The sequence below is a fragment of the Canis aureus genome, chromosome 36, assembly GCF_053574225.1.
Source record: "Canis aureus isolate CA01 chromosome 36, VMU_Caureus_v.1.0, whole genome shotgun sequence".
Lineage (NCBI taxonomy): Eukaryota > Metazoa > Chordata > Mammalia > Carnivora > Canidae > Canis > Canis aureus.
The window spans coordinates 30,204,942-30,224,506 of record NC_135646.1 but is presented as its reverse complement, the minus strand read 5'-3'; the positions used below and the strand labels follow the sequence as shown (position 1 = coordinate 30,224,506).

The window sequence follows — 19,565 nt, the reverse complement described above, 5'->3', positions numbered from 1 at the left end:
AACTCGTTTTCCTGATTAAATTCTTAGCACATGCTAAAAATCAACTTCTTACAATGTTCTATTACACATGGAATTCTTTTGAAATAATTTCATGTTTTTTATTAATATGAAAACTGTGCTCACTTTTTGGCTGATTGCTATTCAGTTATTTCCTATTTTGAAGTTGCAGGTTAATATTACTCAGAAGTTCTGTTTCTTCATTGTTTATTACCAAGAGGCTAATGTCATCTAGCAGAAAAAAAAAACCTCCAAACTTAGAATAAGAAGATAACTGTTATGACTGACAATGCTGCACTTGCTACACTTTGCCTCAGATTTCTACAGGTAAAAGCAAAAAGCATAGTATCTCTCCTCCATAAGTTATTATTATTTTTTTAAGGATCATTTCTATTTTGAAGAAATCAGAAAAGCCTTTATTTTGGGAGTGACATTTGAAATGAGGTGTTTGGTTGTTTGGGTTTTTTTTTTTTTTTTTAGATTTAATTGCTTTATTTGAGAGAGACAGAGCGAGCACGAGCAAGGGGAGGGGCAGAGGAAGAGGAAGGCACAGGCTCCCCGCTGAGCAGGGAGCCCCATGTGGGGCTCCACCCTGGGACCCTGAACCCTGAGATCACGACCTGAGCCAAAGGCAGAGACACTTGACCGACTGAGCCACCCAGGCGCCCCTGTCCTCCATAAATTATATCAAAATACTGTGAGCACGTAAGAGTGAAAGAGCACCGTATAAAGGGGTGCCCATTGTTTGATCCCCCAATACTATAACTGGTTTGCACCCCTTTGCCAGTTTCTCGTTTTGACCAGAGGGCAGACACCTGGCAGGGGTTTGGGGTAAGGTCTGGGGACAGAGAATGGAGCCTCTTGTTCTCCAAACCGAAGTGGCCTGCAGAGGGATCAAACTCTTAACCTTAGCTTTGGGAGCCAGGAGATCTCATCAAATAAACTGTTAAAGAGCTAAGCAAACACGGCCAGGGAGAAACGAGCCTTTTCCAAGACACAGGAGATTTCTTTTTCCTACTCCTTTTTGGGAAGCTTAGGACTCCTAGGAGAGTTAATCCATTACTCTGACCCCCTCCACCCCAACAGAATGCAGTGGCTCATATCAAATATTTATTTTTTAGGTCACTACCACTTTTGCACATTGTACACTAATTTACTGCCTCAGTGCACTAAAATGCAACTCAGTAGCCTGAAAAGTTAATGCGTTTTCATCAAATTCTTAAGAGGTATCTACATCTCTTGAGAAAAAAAAAAACGGCCTTACGTAATGCATTAGATTTGCTCATCATTAAAGATTAAGGAAAACCAGACACAAACCAGATTCCCTGAAGGATTTCAGATACTCTTTATTGTGGAACGATATTAGATCAGACTTATAAAGTTTTATTTGGTAAGCTTATTTCTCTGTGTATAAGTCTTGGCAATGCTATAATCATTGTAACATATGCTCCTATACACTTCTGAGTAAGTTGGACTTTTTTTTTTTTTTGAATCTTGATTAGATTTGCATAGCAGTTGGGAACTCAGGCTCTGGAGTCCAACGGACCTGAGTTCGAATCTCAATGTTGCCACTTCGAGCTACGTGATAACGGATGAGGTCCTTAACTTCTCTAACCTTCAGTTGCCTCACGGAGCTTTTGGGGGTTGTAATTTAATAATGCATATAAATGGCTGAATATAGTGCCTGTCATACAGTAAGTGATGGATAAGTGTTACTTGAGTGCTCAGTCTTTGTTCCTGCAGAGGGGTTTGAGATCATGCTTAAATATATCCTCCCCACGACCTAGAACTGCTTCAGGTTGTAGCTGCCAGTTATCAATCCACAGAGACTAAAATTTCCTAAGGCAGCCCCATGATAGGCATATTTCAGCTCCTTATTCTTACTACGTAGAATAACGTAAACAAAGGTTGCCATTTCCACATACAGCTGATGTTCATTATTGATGAATTCCATACTTTCAAGTTCGCCTCCTTGCTAAAATTTATTTTTAACCCCCAAATCAATACTCAGGATGATTTTGTGGTCACTCATGCACAGGCGCAGACTGGTGAAAAATTTGAATCTTCCAACACACAGGCTCCTAGCCGAGGTCAACAAGGCAACGCTCCACCTTGCTTCAGCTCTCATGCTGTAAACAAGTGCCCTTCTTACAATATATTTAGTACCAAGGGTTTGGGTTTTTTTATTTTTTTGATGGGTAGGCTTTTCTTGGGCGATTCCATTTAAAATGGTCCCTAGGGCATAGAGCTAAAGTGCTCTGCTCCTAATAAAAAGAAGGCTGTGATAGGAGGTAGAATGGTGGTTGCCAGGGGATTTGAGCAGGGGTTGGGGGGGGGGGGCGGAGTTCCTATTCGACAGGTACAGAGTTTCAATTTGGGAAGATCAGAAAGTTCTGGATACAGATGTCGGTGACTGCCGCACAGAATGTAAATGTACTTAATGCCACTGAATTGTACACTTAAAAATGGTTCAGTGGTCAATTTTATGTTATATATGTTTTACTGGAGTTTTTATTTTTTAAAGAAAGTTGTGGGCAGCCCCGGTGGCGCAGCGGTTTAGCGCCGCCAACAGCCTGGGGTGTGATCCTGGAGACCCTGGATCGAGTCCCGCATCAGGTTCCCTGCATGGAGTCTGCTTCTCCCTCTGCCTGTGTCTCTGCCTCTCTCTCTCTCTGTGTCTCTATGAATAAATAAATAAAAATTAAAAAAAAAAAGTTGTGATAGGTCTTAGAAAAAAAATTGTATGTTAGATGAGCTCTACTCAGCCTTGAGTAGTCGTAGTCTGTTGGCTGTGAGTTCAATGTTAATGACTCCACAATATATATTAAATAAGATGTTTTTAAACAGATAAACATGGTTATGTATCGATTGATAAAAATATCGTGACCAGAGACTCACGGGAATGTGACCTTGTATGTGCTCTACGAGCAAAGGTCCCGTAATCACTCATTCAGTGCTGGCAGTGACCTTATGGGACAAAACCCCTGTGAATAACGAGAGCCACCTCTATCTGACCAACCTCTTTAGAGATCGGTATCAAATGAGTTTAGAGGTATTGAAGAAATTTCGAGAACATATACCGCTTCTCCCGTGGCAGTGATCGCAACCTTCCGATGGCCCCAGAGCAGGAAGGTTCACCAGCTGTGGGTGACCTCACTGTGCTCTGACCGCTGGTGGCCTGGCTCTGGCTGCCTTCATCAAGGAGACAGGACAGCGTGTAATTAGAATGAGCGAGTAGAGACATGTGGCTTTTAGCTGCCTGGGAGAACTTGGTCGGCCAGCTCTGGTTGCCATCTCTAAGAGCAGCTTCTCACCGGAGTCAGTCTTTAGGTGGTCAGTGCCTCACAAGACTTGTTATTTTTCTTTGTTCAGTTCTTCCTTGGACTGGGTGGGCCCCACATCTCCGTAACCATAAGTAAGGTAGCAAGCAGACTTCTCTCATCCCCGCTACACATACCAGGGGGGGTTTCAAAAACAACTTTGATAATACAAAGCATATTTCCCCCAAAATGTTCATGGTTTGACTCTTTACAGTCTGGCAACTACCAAGGACACTACTATAAAGGCTTGTGATTAGGAATTAGAATGGATCATGAAAAATTCAACTCTGACGTGGGGAAAAAAAAAGACAGATATTTTATGTGATGACTCTTGCCATGTCCTTATAATGACAGCCCTTTGGTGTCGCTCCGTGCTCATTTCGCTGAAGGTCAGCAGACAGACTGTATGAGTGCTCAAGTCACACAGCACAGGAGAAGGCAGTTGTCTCACTTTGATATCCGATTACTCGTGCTTTCCATAGATTAGAACAAAAATTAACGGAAACAAAAGTATTCTTGAGCTAGGGACCCACCATATAGGAAGAGGAGATAAGAGACCTGAAATATAGCCTGGATCTGCTGCTGAGTTTTGTGTGGCCTCGAGTAAGTCAATTAGCAAAGCCTTCATTTATGAATCTACGTGTGTATGTATGTATTAATTCACTTATTGTTTTATGAAATCTCCTAATGCCTTTATGTACCTGACACTGTGCTGGAGTCTGAGGAGAAAACCATGAGCCAGGCAGAAGCTGTTAGTGTCTCCATAAAACCTACAGTTTAGTTTCTTTATGTAAAATGTGCGGAGATTTTATTAGGTGTGACTTTTCAGTGGAGGTTTATTCTCAAACTTCTTGTTCTCAGAATTCTCTTATACTCTTGAATATTATATAGGGTCTTTAAGAGCTTTGGTTGGTATTGGTCATATTTATCAATAGTTAACATACTATAAATCTAAAATGAGAAATTTTAGAATATAGGTATACACGACCATATATTGTACGTATCTTAGCATTATTATGAAAATAGCTTTTACTTCACAGACTCTCTGAAAGCGTCTCTGCTCCAGGGCTTCTCAGACCACGCTTTCAGAACCATACCCCAAATAATGTTTACTCTACTTCAGTTGAATATTTTTTCCCTATAACGTGAAGTCCCTTTCTCCTAATACCTGTATCTAGGCTTTTTTAAAATATATATTTTTTATTTATTTATTCATGAGAGAGAGAGAGAGAGAGGCAGAGACACAGGCCGAGGGAGAAGCAGGCTCCATGTAGGGAGCCTGATGTGGGACTCGATCCCGGATCTCCAGGATCATGCCCCGGGCTGCAGGCGGCGCTAAACCACTGAGGCACCCGGGCTGCCCTGTATCTAGGCTTTTAATGAGAAATCAAATATGGTAATTTTAAAACATTGTGTGTTTATTTATTGACACACAATTATAGCCAAGAGCAGAAATCTGAATATTCTATTATAATCATCAACCACCAACTTGAGGATATCATGAGGACATTTTCACATGTGTCAGTTCTAGGACAGAGGCTGAAATCTGTGGTCCTAAGGGATTTTTTTGTAGATGGTCTTCAAGGCAGTCTGAGTGATAGCATTCCTATTACGGCTATCTTCGTCATAATGCCCGAGGTAATGAAGTGCCTGCATTCTATCCTTTAGAGGTAGAATTAACTCAGACAAAATTTAAAATGCAGGGCACCTGGGTGCTCAGTCGGTTGGGCAGCCAGCTCTGATTTCAGCTGGCTCCGGTCCTGATCTCGGGATCCTGGGATCCAGCCCCACATGGGGCTCCGTGCTCATGGAGGAGTCTACTTGAGGATTCTCTCTCCCTCTCCCCCCGCCTTTCCCCCACTCACTCTCTGTCTAAAGTGAATAAATAAATCTTAAAAAAAGAAAAAAAACCTCAAAATGTGATTTCTCCTTTCTCTCCTTTCCAAAGTAGAAGCCCCTGTTTATTATATTTAAATTTATATATTTTATATATATTTGTAATAAATTTATAATATAATATATATTTATTTATATTTATATATATTTATTTTATATATTATTTATTTTATATATATTATTATATGTTATTTATTTTATATATATTATATATAATAAATAAATAAATAAAATTTATATTTATTATAAATTTGAAATACAAAGAATCAAAATAGTTATAATTTAGCTTCCTCATTTTTCCATTGGAAAAAAAGATGCCTGACTCAGAGACTCAGTGCTAATAGTGTCTATGTTATGCCCACATCTATCATTACTATTTTCAGTTGCTTGCTTTTTTCCCCTTGCTTGTCTCCCTGCCTCTATCCTCCATCCCGCAGAGCACTATGAGCACTTTAAAGGCAGGAATTATTTTGTTCATTTTTGTGTCTTTAGCTCTTGGTCCAACACCTAGCACATATTTAGGTTGGAAAAGGGTATTGCCTTAGTAATTAAAGTAATAAATGGATGAATGTCTCCTTAACTACAAGAAACTTCAACCTCCCAATTTTTCACGAGATATAGGTAGTTATTTATAGCCTAAGTGACTCTGGTTGTGTTTTTAGTTTGCTCTGACTATGGTTTATGATATTTCTCCTGGGGTCCCTCTTACACAAACTGGTAGGGGAGGCTGGTGTCACAAGTCCCTGTGTCTTTCCACCTCTGGTAGTTAGTTCTCTGGTAGAGCAATGAGCATTTTGAACATTCCAGTAGAGCTTTTGCATTTAACGATTATGGCTTCCCATAGACACGTAATGAGGACCTTGCTAAGGAGTGGCCATGGCCATGTTGCATCTGACACCGCTATTGAAGACCTTAAGGCCAGGGCCTCCTGGTGGCTCAGTCAGCTAAGTGTCTGACTCTTGATCTCAGCTTAGATATTGATCTCAGAGCTGGAACTTAAGCCCTGCGTTAGGCCAGGCATGGAACCTACTAAAAAAATAAAAATAAAAAATAAGATCAGGACCCTTACCCAGCACAGGTCATATTCAGGTCAAACTGATTTTCAGGAGCATCAAAGGTAGTCAGAAAAGAGAAAAGAAACCTCAAAAGAGCAGTGTGTGTGTGTGTTTAAGCAAGTCAAAGGTAGAACCATCCTTGTTGCCTTGGAGAGAACTGAGAACTGAGTATATGTCTTCACCTTCTCCTTTGCATTCTTTTCTGTAAATTACTAAGTTTCTCCGTGATCCTTCTCTACCTGCTTTCTTCTTTATTTGAACAGGAAGGAGCTTTCCCCCAGAACTGGGATAGAGTTTATCCCTTCAGTTTTACCTAGAGAGGCATAGCTCTGTGAGCAGACAGCCGAGGTGGGCTGCAAGTCAACCTATGTCCCAGAATATTATCTTAAAAAGTTCCTTAGCTCCCAGGGGCATCTGTGAATTCCATCAATAATTCCATGACACTTAATTCTCCATGCATATTTTAGGGCATTCATATAGCCACCTTGCATCTGAATACTACCTCCGTGTGTGTCTTCATTTTCTACAGTCTGCAAATACAGTATTTACAGTTGAGTTTTACTATAATCAAGTGCCACCTAAGGTAATAGGGGTTAACTTTGATTCATGGCAGGTCTCAAGAATGTTTTTTTGTTTTTTTGTTTTTCCTTTGAAAGGTATCTTTCCATCATTCAAGCTTGAGAACCTGACCCAAACAATTTCCTAAAGAAGCATAGCTACTTAAATTCTTTGCCTGAAGACAGTGGCTTAGTTCGGAAAAAGTCTGTCACAAATTTATCCCTTTTTACGGGAGCTAAATTTTCTGTTTATGTTGAATGCACATGCAGTGAGACAGCACGTAGGAATGTTTCAAACAGCCCGATGTAAGTTATACCAGGCCTCAGTGGGGCTCTCCAGTTCACTACAGTCCACACCCTCGTGGTCAGCCTACGCTTCCGCACGTTGCCCACCTCCCTGGATTAAGAAGGCACAAACTTCCACCTACAAAATTTAATGAAGTCAGAGTTTTAAAATTCACAAATGAGAAACATAGTATGTATAAGAAGTTAATTTTCATTATTTTTGATAACTGCTTTCCTCCACGATGTTTTTATTTACTTTAGAGCAAACACATGGTTTCCAGACCAGACGACAAGATAGATTAAACTGGCAAAGACCTGTCTTTAGTTTTAAAATCTTTACCTTTATTATTGAGTGAAGCTTTCTAGTAAACAACTGCTTCCTGAGAGAAAAATCTTGCAATGTTCATGGTGTTGTTTTGGGGCACCTTTAGAAACCATAATAAGGTCAATAAAGAGCATGTTTCTGGAAATAAAAAAATAATTTGACTTTTTCAGACTTAGGTTTTAAAATGTAAAGTCTTAAAACACTTAAAAAAATTTTAGTTCCTTTTTTATTCAGTTGGTGTCTTAGAAGTAGTGATAGCCTTAGAAAAATTCAGTTCAAGAGTATTCAGAAAATGTTTTCTTATTTTTTTGGAATTGCCTAAAGCATTTTTTCCATAATTCATGGAGTATTGGCTTTCAGAAGCATTCTGTTTCCAGATTCTTTTGTAAATTCCTAGAAAGAACTCTTCAAAAAAATGTATTCATTTGGTCATTTGTTCATTTATTTGTTCATTGATCATGTATTAGCGTCTGATATATGATGGATACAATGCCAGGAATTGGAAACAAGGGGGAAAATGATGCTTTTTGCCTAAGGAAAAAAACTCTGAATTTTAGAAACATAAAAATTTTAAGATTATTATATCTAATCTGTTTATGAATAGATGGAAAAACTGGGGCCCAGAGAAAGGTTACATTACTTAAATTAGAATTAAATTTTAAAAAGCTTATCTGATTTACAAAGGCAATTTGTCTTGAAATACTTTTGAAGCACCAAGTACTTCTTTTATATTGAGTTAGAATTTTTTTTTTAATGTTCTAAAATTAACAAATAAGGTCAGTGCTCAATTTCCTGGGTCAATGCCACAGTGGTGCCCTTTGTTCTTGGAACCGGTCCATGGTCTGGCTTGGCAACTGAAAGACCCAATGACCTGTATTTGGCAATTAGTATAGGAGTTTTAGTGTCTACTAACTAAACATACTTTGAATGTTCATTTGCTCAGATACTGGGGGTCAGCCTTTTGTTAGAGGATGTCACTATTTCTGTTAAACTCATTTTCAATATTTTGAATTATATACTTACATTCTTGAAATTTCAAATTAGTAAGTCAGTAGTTTTTAGTAATTTTAACCATAGAAAGTTCTAGTTGACTTCTTTTGGGTATTGGTTTAAAAATTAGATACCACCTTTAATTAGAGGAAAAAGTTTCATTAATTAGATTTAATATGAACATTCTGGCCCCTGCTGGGAAGTCTAAGAACTACATCACTTGCGCTACCAGTTTTTCTAAGGTCTGAGGACTTAAACCTTGAATTCAGTTTTATATACCTTCTCTCTCTCTCTCTCTTTTTTTTTTTGTAATACTGAAATATATTAAATAAAATCTATAAGTAAAGCTAATGCTTACTATTATTGAGACTCGAAATCTCTGTTAAATATTGGGCATTTTTCCATGACCCATTGAATTTAAATCCACTGTAATTCAAATTTTCTACCTTAGTTTTAAATACAAAGAAATCTAACATTTTGCATCTGCACTCAAACTCAGAGGAGAAATCTGATGAGAGAAAAGGTGAAATTTAAATATTTGGAAAAGTGTGGTCATGACACTACTTAGAATTTCATTTCCTCAAATATTTATGGAACAGCCAGTGTTTGGTTGTAGGTGGGCACTGAGTATATTTATACAAAACATTGCCGGATCCCACTGGGTAATAGTTATAAAACAGCACTTCGAATACAAATCATGGAATGGAGTATGGACTGTAGGACAAACCTGATTTCTTGGGTGTAGCCAGAATGATTTATGCACATGGGAGACAGGCTTAGAGGTGGTGGAAGGAGACTGGAAACAAGATTATAAAGCATTCCCTCTCCAAAGCCTACAAATAAATAAATACTCTTGCCCAAATAGTCTCTGAGAGCTCTCTGACTTGGGGCAAATTAGAAGACCTTGATTTCCATATCTGCAAATGGAAATCCTGGTCACTTGTGGGGACAAAATGAAATCATGTAAAGTGCCTGCCAAGAACAATGCCTGTTGCCAAGTATTAAATACTTAATAAATATTAAATATTAAACTCACCGTCAACATGTAATAACAATATCCGTAGTACCTAACAATATGTGTATCATTAACATTAATGTTCATTTCTATTTGAAATCCTTGCGAAATTGAAAAATTATAAATTGAAATTTTGTAAAGTGAGGGGTGGGTATACAGTTGACTTAAACAATGCAGAGGTTAGAGATACCAAACTCCGTGCAGTTGAAAATCTGCATATGACTTTGACTCCCCAAAACCTAACTACTAATAGCCGACTGTTGACTAGAAGCCTTGCTGATAACATACACAGTTAATTAATACATATTCTGTATGTTATGAACAAATAATGTACTATATCCTGTATGCCTTCAATAAAGGAAGCTAGAAGAAAGAAAATCTTGAGAAAGCCTTAAGAAAGAGAAAATACGTTTACAGTACTCTATTGTTTTTATTTTTTAAAAATCTGTATAAATGGACCTACACAGTTCAGATGTACACAAATGCAAGATGACTAAAAAAATCAGAAAGAAAAAAGTGGGGAAAAACATGCCAGGGAAATGCTAACAAGAAGAAAACAGGGGTTATGATATTAATCAGACAGACTGAATTTAAAGCAGAAATTGTAAAAACAGGACAAATAGGGAAATTTTATGATAGTAAAGGATTTCAAGAGAGGCTATACCACTCATAAATCTTAAAGCACTGAATAATATAATAACCAAAATACATACAGAAGAACTGCAGAATTACAAGGAAAAACAATCAGACATAAAATAGTAGTAGCCCACTGTAGTTCACTTCATGGATCAAGCTGTCAAAGTAAGGATTTACCTGCACAATGAAGCCAATAAAATTGGCACATGTAGTGAAATGAATCGATGGAATCGATGGAAGAGATATCCTGTGAACTGAAAATCAATCTTATTTTTAAAAACCCATCAGACAAATAATAATTAAAGCACTATGTACAAAATTATAATTAAAACATTATATACCAAGACTTACAGGATGCAACTACCAGTGTGTTCATTGGATATTCTTCTAGAATTTTAGTAAATTAAAGAATGAAAATAAATGAATACAGAAATCCCTGGGTGGCTCAGCGGTTGAGCGTCTGCCTTCAGCCCAGGGCATGATCCGGGGTCCCGGGATCGAGTCCCGCATCGGGCTCCCTGCATGGAGCCTGCTTCTCCCTCTGCCTGCATCTCTGTGTGTCTCATGAATAAAGACATAAATTCTTTAAAAAAAAAAAAAAAAGAAAAGAAAGGAATACAGAAAGCCTTAAAAAAAATTTTTAAGCTACCATAATACTGGCAAGGAAAACAAGAAAAGAATATTGACACAAAATTTTTAATTAAATATTAACAAGTAGAATTCAGCAGCACTTTGAAAGAACAATATACTCGATCCAAGCCCAGCGCAAACATGGTTTAATATCTGAAATCTATTGATATCTTTCAACATATTAATAGATAAAAGGAGGTGAAAAACATGATTGTCTTAATAGGTTTTTGTAGATCACATAACAGAATTTAAATAGAAGTCCTTTAATTAGGACCATTCTTTATTTTAAAAACCTTCAGTAAAATAGGAGTAGGTGGATATTTTGTTGAAGTGACAAAGCAACATTATGTTTAATGGTAAAACACTATAAATATCCTCATTAAAAGCAGAAATACGTTAAAGGTACCCTCAATCATAACTACTACTTGCTATTTTTATGGAATTATTAGTCAAGACAAGAAGACAAGATCATAGAATAAGAGGAATAAATATAGGGAAGAAAAAAGAGCCATAAATATAGGACAATAAAAGACAAAATTGTCATTTTTGCGGATAGTATAATTTAATGCCTGTAAAAAAAAAATCTGAGGAATTGGGGCTCCTGGGTGGCTCAGTCAGTTAAGCCACCGACTCTTGGTTTCAGCTCAGGTTGTGATTTCAGGGTCGTGAGATTGAGCCCTAAGTCAAGCTCCAAGCAGGGCATGGGCCTGCTTAAGATTCTCTCTCTCCCTCTCCCTCTGCCCCTCACCCACTCATGCTCCATCTCTTTCTCTCAAAAGAAAAAAAAAATCTAAAGAATCAACTGAAAAGAAGTATCTGAATCAAATTTAGCAAGGTGGCACATTACAAAACTAATACACTCTGAAATCACAGATTTCCCCTATGCCCAAGCTAATCAACTAGAAAATATAATGAACAAGAAAAGATGTCATTCAAAGTAACAGCCAAAACTAAACCAAACCAAATAAAAATACCTAAGGATGTACGAGGGCTCTACCTTAGTAGTTCTAAACCCTGACTGGGGCTAAGCTCCTAATATATACACTGCCTGTGTTCCACACCAACCCAATTAAACCTTTCATGGTAGGGCCTAGACATCTGTATTTTTTTTCATCCAAGTGATTGTGAAATTCAAGGATAAAGAACTACTGAAGAAAATATTAAAACTCATAATAAATGGAAAAGCACATCCTGTTCATGAGTGAGAAGACTCAATGTTGTATAAATGCCATTCTCTTTCGTCTATAAATGCAATGTAGTTTCCACTTAAAATAGCAATCAATTTTTAAACATAAGATAGTTCAGAATAGCTGGGTAAATTTTCATAAGGTAGAGAAATGGGAGGAGACTGACGTTCCTGAATATGATAACTTAAGGACTGCTAATCATGTTATTAACAGAAAATAAAAAAAGGTGGAGAAATGACATAGAAAAAGGAAAGAGTGAAAAATAGACCCCAGCATGTAAGAGGACAATGTAAGTGATACGAGCGTCATTTTTAAGTTAGGCCATTAAAAAGATGCATTATATATTAGTGTTGAGACAGACCAAAATTCACATGGACCCCCGGCCACTAGACTGTAAGCTCTATGAAAGCAGAGACCATTCCATATCTAAATTTTAAATCTCAAAAATGAAACCAGGAAAGTGTGAGAAGAAAATAAGAAAATGTGAGTGGTTTTTATCTGGAGTGGGTGTCATGTAGTCTAAGCAGGTATGTATGCATGCATTTATTTGATGTTTTCCTGGCCATGATGGAAATTTAAAATGAACTGGTCACATTTATCAATCTTTTCTATTGTAGGGCTTGATAAATGTGCCTCCATAAAAGTTTATAATTTTAGCATGGCAAAGAAAACTTCAAAAAAAGTCATGAACAGAAAACAGTCATGCACAATACAAAATATTTTCTAATTTTTCTTGTAATTATTTCTTTGACCTGTTGGCTATTTACATATGTGTTTTTCAGTTTCCAATTATTTAGAGATTTTTCTGGATATATTTTTGTTACTAACTTCTAGTTTAGTCCTTTTCTGATCAGAGCACATACTCTGTATGACTTCAATCCTTTTGCACGTATTAAAGCTGGCATTGACCCAGCAGATGGTCTATCTTGGTGAATGTTTCATGAGCACTTGAAAGAATGTGTGTCCCTTTGTTGTTGCCTTTAGGACTCAATAAATGTCTATTAGATCAAGTAGGATTAAGCTTTATGTATCCTTATTTCTATCTACATGTTCTATGTTACTAAGAGAGGAGTCTTTTGAAAAAATTTTGATTTATTTTTATTTATTCATGAGAGACAGAGAGAGAGAGAGAGATGCAGAGACACAGGCAGAGAGAGAAGCAGGCTCCCTGTGGGGACCCGATGTGGGACTCGATCCCAGGACCCCGGGGTCAGGCCCTGAGCGTAAAGGCAGACGCTCAACCACTGAGCTACCCAGGGATCCCTAAGAGAGGAGTATTGAAGCCTCCAGCTATAATGATGGATTTGACCATTTCTCCTTTCATTTTTGTTAGTTTTTGCCTCATGTATTGTGAAACTGTGTTGCGTATGTATTTAAAATTGTAATGCTCTCAAGATGAATTAAAGGGACTCTTTTATCATTATGCAGTGTTCCTCTTTATCTCTGGTAATGCTCCTTCTCTTGGAATCTGCTTTGTCTGATATTAATATAGCCATTCCATCTTTCTTAGGATTAGTGTTTGCACCATGCATCTTTTTCTATCCATTTACTTTTGTCCTGTGTCTTTATTTTTATTTGTTTTTTTAAAGATTTTATTTATTTATTCATGAGAGAGAGAGAGAGAGAGAGAGACGAGGGTGGGGGCAGAGACACAGGCAGAGGGAGAAGCAGGCTCCATGCAGGGAGCCCGACGTGGGACTCGATCCCAGGTCTGCAGGATCACACCCTGGGCTGAAGGCGGCGCTAAGTCACTGAGCCACCTGGGCTGCCCTTTATTTTTATTTGTTTTAAAAATTCCACTATACTTAACATACAGTGTTATGTTAGTTTCAGGTGTACAGTCCAGTGATTCAGCAATTCTATACACAACTCAGTGCTCGTCACCACAAGTGTACCCTTAATCCTCCTCACTACTTCACACATTCCCCCCACCCGCCTCCCCTCTGGTAACCATTCATCCTCTACAGTTAAGAGTCTGTTTTTGAAAAAAAAAAAAGTCTGTTTTTGGTTTAGCTCTTTTTTTCTTTATTCGTTTCTTAAACATATGAGTGAAAATCTTACAGATTCCATTACCTATGTCTTTTTGTGTGTGTGTATGTCTGTTGACTGTTTTTTCTCTTGGCTATGAGTCACATTGTTTTTTGTTCATTTGTATATCTGGTAAATTTTTATTGGTTGTGGGGTATTGTAAATATTCTGTTGCAGAATTTTTGCATTTTGTTTTCTTCTTTCGCAGTGTTGAAGTTGACTTAGATAAGCTGTTAAGTTACTGGGTGATCATCTTGATGTTTTGAGGCTGACTTTCCAGCTTCGCTGGTCGGGTCTACAGCAGCCTCTATGCAGGCCTAGTAGAGGCCAGTGACTAAGGTATGACTTAGGTCTCTTAATGCCCTGAGTAAACTAGTCTTCCCACTCTGGCCTGTCAGAACTTAGAGCCCTCCGTGATCTTGAAGGATGTTCAACTTACAGCTCCCCAGGGAGTCTTTGCCCAGCCCTTAAAGTGTTACTCTACTAACTTATGGCCTGTTTTAGATTCAATGGAACCCTGTGGAGACTTCCGGAGCCTTTCTTTGCGTAGCTCCCTTCCCTCTGGCACTTGCCCCACAATATCCAGCATCCTCAGCTTCCCCAATTTCTGTTTCCTCCCGTTAGCAAAGATTATTGTACGCTCTTCCCCTTCTCTGCAATGTGATCCAAAATGTACCCCATTGCTAGAGCCGGAAGGCAAGTACAGTACCAAATAATCAGATGGCCCCAGGTGGTAGTCCCCTGAGAAGATAAATATAGCAAAGGGACAAATATAACAAAGGGAAACAGTGAGGACATTGTTTGATGGAAGTGACTAAATTTCTTACCTTCCATCCAGAACTCTTAAGAATAAGGAAAAACCCGGTAGAAAAATGGCAAAAAATAAATACTGATTTCTAACAAACCTATAAAAAGATGTTCAACCTCACTCATAAGGAAAAATGAGATTAGAATATCAGTGAAATACCATTTCTCATTCAAGTATTAGGAAAATAGACCTCTCCCTCCCTCTTGGTGAGAGTCTAAATTTTAATTTTTATCCACTCTGCAGAACAATTTGGCACACTCTTTCAAAGTTTCATTTTTTTATTTTTAAAGATTTTATTTATTTATTCATAGAGACACACACACACACACACAGAGGCAGAGTCACAGACAGAGGGAGAAGCAGGCTCCACGCAGAGAGCCTGACGTGGGACTCAATCCAGGGCTTCAGGCGGCGCTAAACCGCTGCGCCACCAGGGCTGCCCCTCTTTCAAAGTTTTAAATGCATTATCCCCCTTTGACCCAGCAATCCTATTTTCTAGGATTTGCCCTCAGATAAACTTGCACAAACTCAAAAATATTTATAAAACTTATAATGTTGAAAAGTTGGAAGTGTAATATACATGTTTAATAATTAAAAATAAACAAATTACAGTGTCTCTAAGCAGATCTATACTATATACTGACACAGAAAGATGACTAATATACTAAGTAGAAAAAGCAAATTTTAGAACAGAATAGATTTTAAAACTAGGAGAGGAAAAAAGTCACATTCGTTTTATATATGCTCTCTCCATAGGTATTTCATCCAGTCCCAGGACCTTTATTTTTTTTTTAATTTTTCCCATGACCTCTAATATCAAATATTTGCTGGTATTTGGTCCAGACTCCTCTTCAACAGTCTACGTTACATCCCTGTTAGACAGTTAATAGGAATGTCCACTTTGATGCGGCCGACACACATGTCCTGATTTACCACATCTGTCCCCCATGCAGTCTTCTCCATTTCAGGAAATGGCACCACCATTCAACCACTTGTTCATGTCAAACACCCAGGAGTCAAAGAATTTTCCTCACTAAGCTCCTCACCCCACACCGTTCAGGAGGAATAAAAGAGGCAGAAAGCTGGAAGTTTAATAGAGTATTTCCTGCTTGTGGGATAAGAGCTACTGTTTTCTAAAGTAGCAATAGATTAGCCACTAGATCAGGGGGTGCATATGCATATTACCTCACTTAATCCTCACAAAACTCTATAAGGCAAGGGGCACTTCAACATTTATTATAGTTAAAATTTCAGGTGATAATGTAATGCTCTAGTGGAAAATGAGCCCCGTGTGCGCACGAGTACGTGCGTATGTTTCCGTATAAATCCTCTTGTGCTTCTCTTTCTTTGTTGCGGCGTATAGTCCTGCCAGGATGTGGGTACCAGGGAATATAGGTAACCTCAGACCAGTCTGGTCCCAAAGCAGGTGCTCGTGGAAGCACAGGAGGCACTTCCTGTGAGGTGTTGGTTCTCATAGCTCATACGTGCAGATAGATCCTTATATTCCCACTTCTCCACTCGTTCAAATTCTATGACGAATCCATTCTTCCTCAGTTATATAAAAATGTTACCTCTTTCTCAGTTGTACCAAAGTAATAGCTTTATGTTTAGAAGCAGGTAGTTTTTTTTTTTAAATAAATGTATCCAATGCGACTTATTAGCAAAATCACAAGGGGGTTTTGAAAATTAATTTTATAAGGTTCTGTGCTAAGTACCAGTAACAAAGAAATTAATAAAAGCATGATGCCCCTGGTGACCTTACATTCCAGTGGGGGAGACAGACTTGTAAACAGATATGTTAAAGTAGAAGGTGGTAAGTGCTCTTCTGAGGATTGAGCAAAGAGCTGTCAGTGCAAAAGCACAGCAGACTCTGCCTGAGAGAGTCAAGAAGGTTTAACAGAATAGGTGACATTTGAGCTAGATCTTGAAGGATGAGCAAGAGTTTGCCAGGTGAATGAGGTGATCTCTATATAAAGTGCCTAGTACAGGGCCAGGCACTCGGTAAGACCCAATAAATGCTAACATCTAGTTCCAGCTGGGGAGGTGTCCAGGCAGAGGACACAGGTCAGTTCAATCCAAGGAACGCTTATTGAGTACCTTGTATACGCCGGGCCCCGTTCCAGGTTCCCCAGCCCTATGTGCCAGGCACATCCTGTGAAGACGGATAATTACACAAGGGTCTGGTGTGAGCCATGCTCGGATCTCCTATTTATAGATTTTGATCTCAAGATGGAGCAGAGATGTTTGTTCTAACTCTGCTGACACACTTCGTCCTGTTTGCAACCCCCTACTCCAGCGGTACTGGCAGCATCGAGGTGCAAGCAGCAAATGACTGTTCTAGACTCCGTTTCACGACGGCAGTGGTGACGGTCTAGCCTGGCTTCCCTCTGGGTTTGGGGCCACTGTGACCTGCACTTGGGTCAGGTCCAAGCAACGGCTCATGCTCAGAGCAGGGATGAAAGAATCCAGGTGCTTGCACAGCTGTTCCAGCTCGATGACCCGGTGGGGTCAGCCTGCCCTCCCTTCCAGAAGCCCCGTTCCGGTGACTAACCGCCAAGTCTCGGTGCTTATTCTATAGCAGAGGCGGAAGCGGCAGGAACAGAATCTGGACGGCTCCCTGGGTTTATTGGGCTAAACAGACGCACCTGTACATCTTCGTGTCTAAAACGGAATGTTGCTAAACGTCAGGAACATTCTAGGATTGTTTTCAATAGCAGTTTTACTAGCGCAGTCCAGTTACAAATAGTGGAAGCGGTGTGCCAGTGCACCAGAATCTGTTCAATTCTCGCAGCAACTCTGTGGCATAGGGATCGCTCTAACTGTTGCACAAATTAGGAAACCAAGGCACAGAACACTAAACTTAACCTAAAACTAAAAGCGACCACTCTAGACTTTGCAGCCAGACAGACGGACAGCCGCCCCGGCAGGGCCCGACCCTAAGCCTGCGGCGCAGCGCAGCTCACCCACGTGCGACACAGTGGGAGACGCTCTCTGACGCGTTGGCCCGAGTCCTCGTGACGTGTCTGTCCTGAATCATCCGAAGCAAAGGACTAGCAGGTGAGCAGGTGAGCAGGCGCCGGCGAAGCGCAGTCTCCCCTCGAGCCCGGCCGCGGGGCCCGAAGCCTCCCCAGCCTGGGGACCTCGGAATCTGGGGGGACCTGGAGAAAAGGAAAAGCCCTAAGATCCCCGGCCCCCCGAGTCCGAGGAACAGGGAGGAGGCAACACGGCCTTTCGGTAGGACAACCTGGCTTTGAGCCTTTCCCGCTGAGTGGCCCGTGCCAAGTCACTCCATGTCCTGCCAGAGGCTGATTGTGGGGGAGTGAAGGGGTGTCCTTGAGAGGAGGCAACGGGTCTTGGGGTCAGCGGGGCCTGCTGCTCCTGGGCCGCCCAGAGGCTCATGATGCACAGCGCGTCCCAGGGACTTGGGAAAAACCCCTGGTCTTTCTTGTCAATCCGACTCTTCTTTCTTTCCGAAGGCCACTGACGTTTTCGATTTTTAGAATTTTACAGAAACAGGGACTGTTCTGCCAATAAAGGAGGCCGGCTGCCGTGAAACAGGCCACGCGAGGTGCAGGTGATGGAGAGGGCCGAGGTCAAACCCCCGGCAAAGCTGACAGGTGTTAGCGCGGATCCGCGGGGACAGGGAAGGGACATGCATGCAACAGTGGGGATTTCTCAAAAAAAAAAAAAAAAAACCTACAGTAGTGAGGGTGAAGGGAGAGCACCCCAAGGACCCTGGGGTACGTCGGAGATGGTGGACCAGAGCAATCTCTTCCGTGGAGGACGCGGGAGGAGTCGCCAAGGGGCCTCCAGCTCTGGGGCCAAGGCCTGGGGCTCAAGGGGGCCTCAGGGCCGAGGCCGCAGCCTCGGGGCGCCCAGAGGAGCAGCCTCCCCCACCGATCCCCAACCACAGGGCGCTCCGGCAACTCGGAGCGACCCCTTCGCTGCCGGACCTCGGCCGTGGCTCGAGGAGGGGGGTGAGGGGCAGGGGAGGATAGCTGTTCCTTAAATTAATTAGTCTATTTTTAAGCTTCAGTGTAATCACTGCACCGCGTCACAGCTTCCGACGGCCACCGCAGGGACCGACAGCCGTGCCCATTCCCCAGGGCTCGTGGCTGCAAGTGTCCTTCCCAATCCCCACCACCTGTTTCTTTTTTCTTTTTTTTTTTTAATTTATTTTTTATTGGTGTTCACCATATAGCATCACACCCCGTGCTCATCCCGCCAAGTGCCCCCCCCCAGGGCCCGTCACCCAGTCACCCCCACCCCCTGCCCTCCTCCTCTTCCACCCCCCCCAGTGCATTTCCCACAGTTAGGGGTCTCCCACCTGCTGTCCCCCTCTCCGATATTCCCACCACCTGCTTCACCCCTTCTCGGCGCCCCCCCTCCTCTGGTAGCCAGCACCTTCTTTGTCGTTAAGAGTCTGACGAGGGTTTTGGAGGATTTTTTTCAAATTTCTTTTCGTCTTCTTTTGTTTGTTTGTTTCTTATATTCCACATATGAGTGAAATCGTAGGATACTTGTCTTCCCCTGACTGACTCCTCTCACTCAGTACTCTCCCATCCATGTCGTTGTATGAGGCTCCCTTTTTCCCCACATCCTCACCAACACTCCTCATTTCTTGTGTTTCTGATTTTAGCCCTTCTGATAGGCGTGAGGTGATATTTTATTGTGGTTTCTATCTGCATTCTCTGATGATGAGTGATGTCGAGCATTTTTTCAAGTGCCTGTTGGCCATCTGGAGGTCTTTGCAGAAATGTCTGTTCACGCCTTCTGCCCATTTTTTAATTGAATTATTTGTGGGGTTTTTTTGGTGTTAAGTTGTATCTTGTTTAC

At 40.6% G+C, this 19,565-nt stretch overlaps 1 long non-coding RNA gene across 38 annotated transcripts in view; it reads left to right on the top strand.

Moving 5' to 3' along the window:
- LOC144305715 (uncharacterized) overlaps positions 1-19,565 on the top strand; it is a 161,037-nt gene that overhangs the window by 123,339 nt on the left and 18,133 nt on the right. For 6 of the 38 annotated variants that reach the window (XR_013372750.1, XR_013372743.1, XR_013372745.1 and 3 more), the window contains one exon: positions 164-4,526. This is a non-coding gene — a long non-coding RNA (uncharacterized LOC144305715). Of the gene's footprint in view, positions 1-163; positions 4,544-6,924; positions 9,847-19,565 lie in introns of those variants that run through there. The other 32 variants (XR_013372738.1, XR_013372741.1, XR_013372737.1 and 29 more) reach the window with 18 other exon arrangements.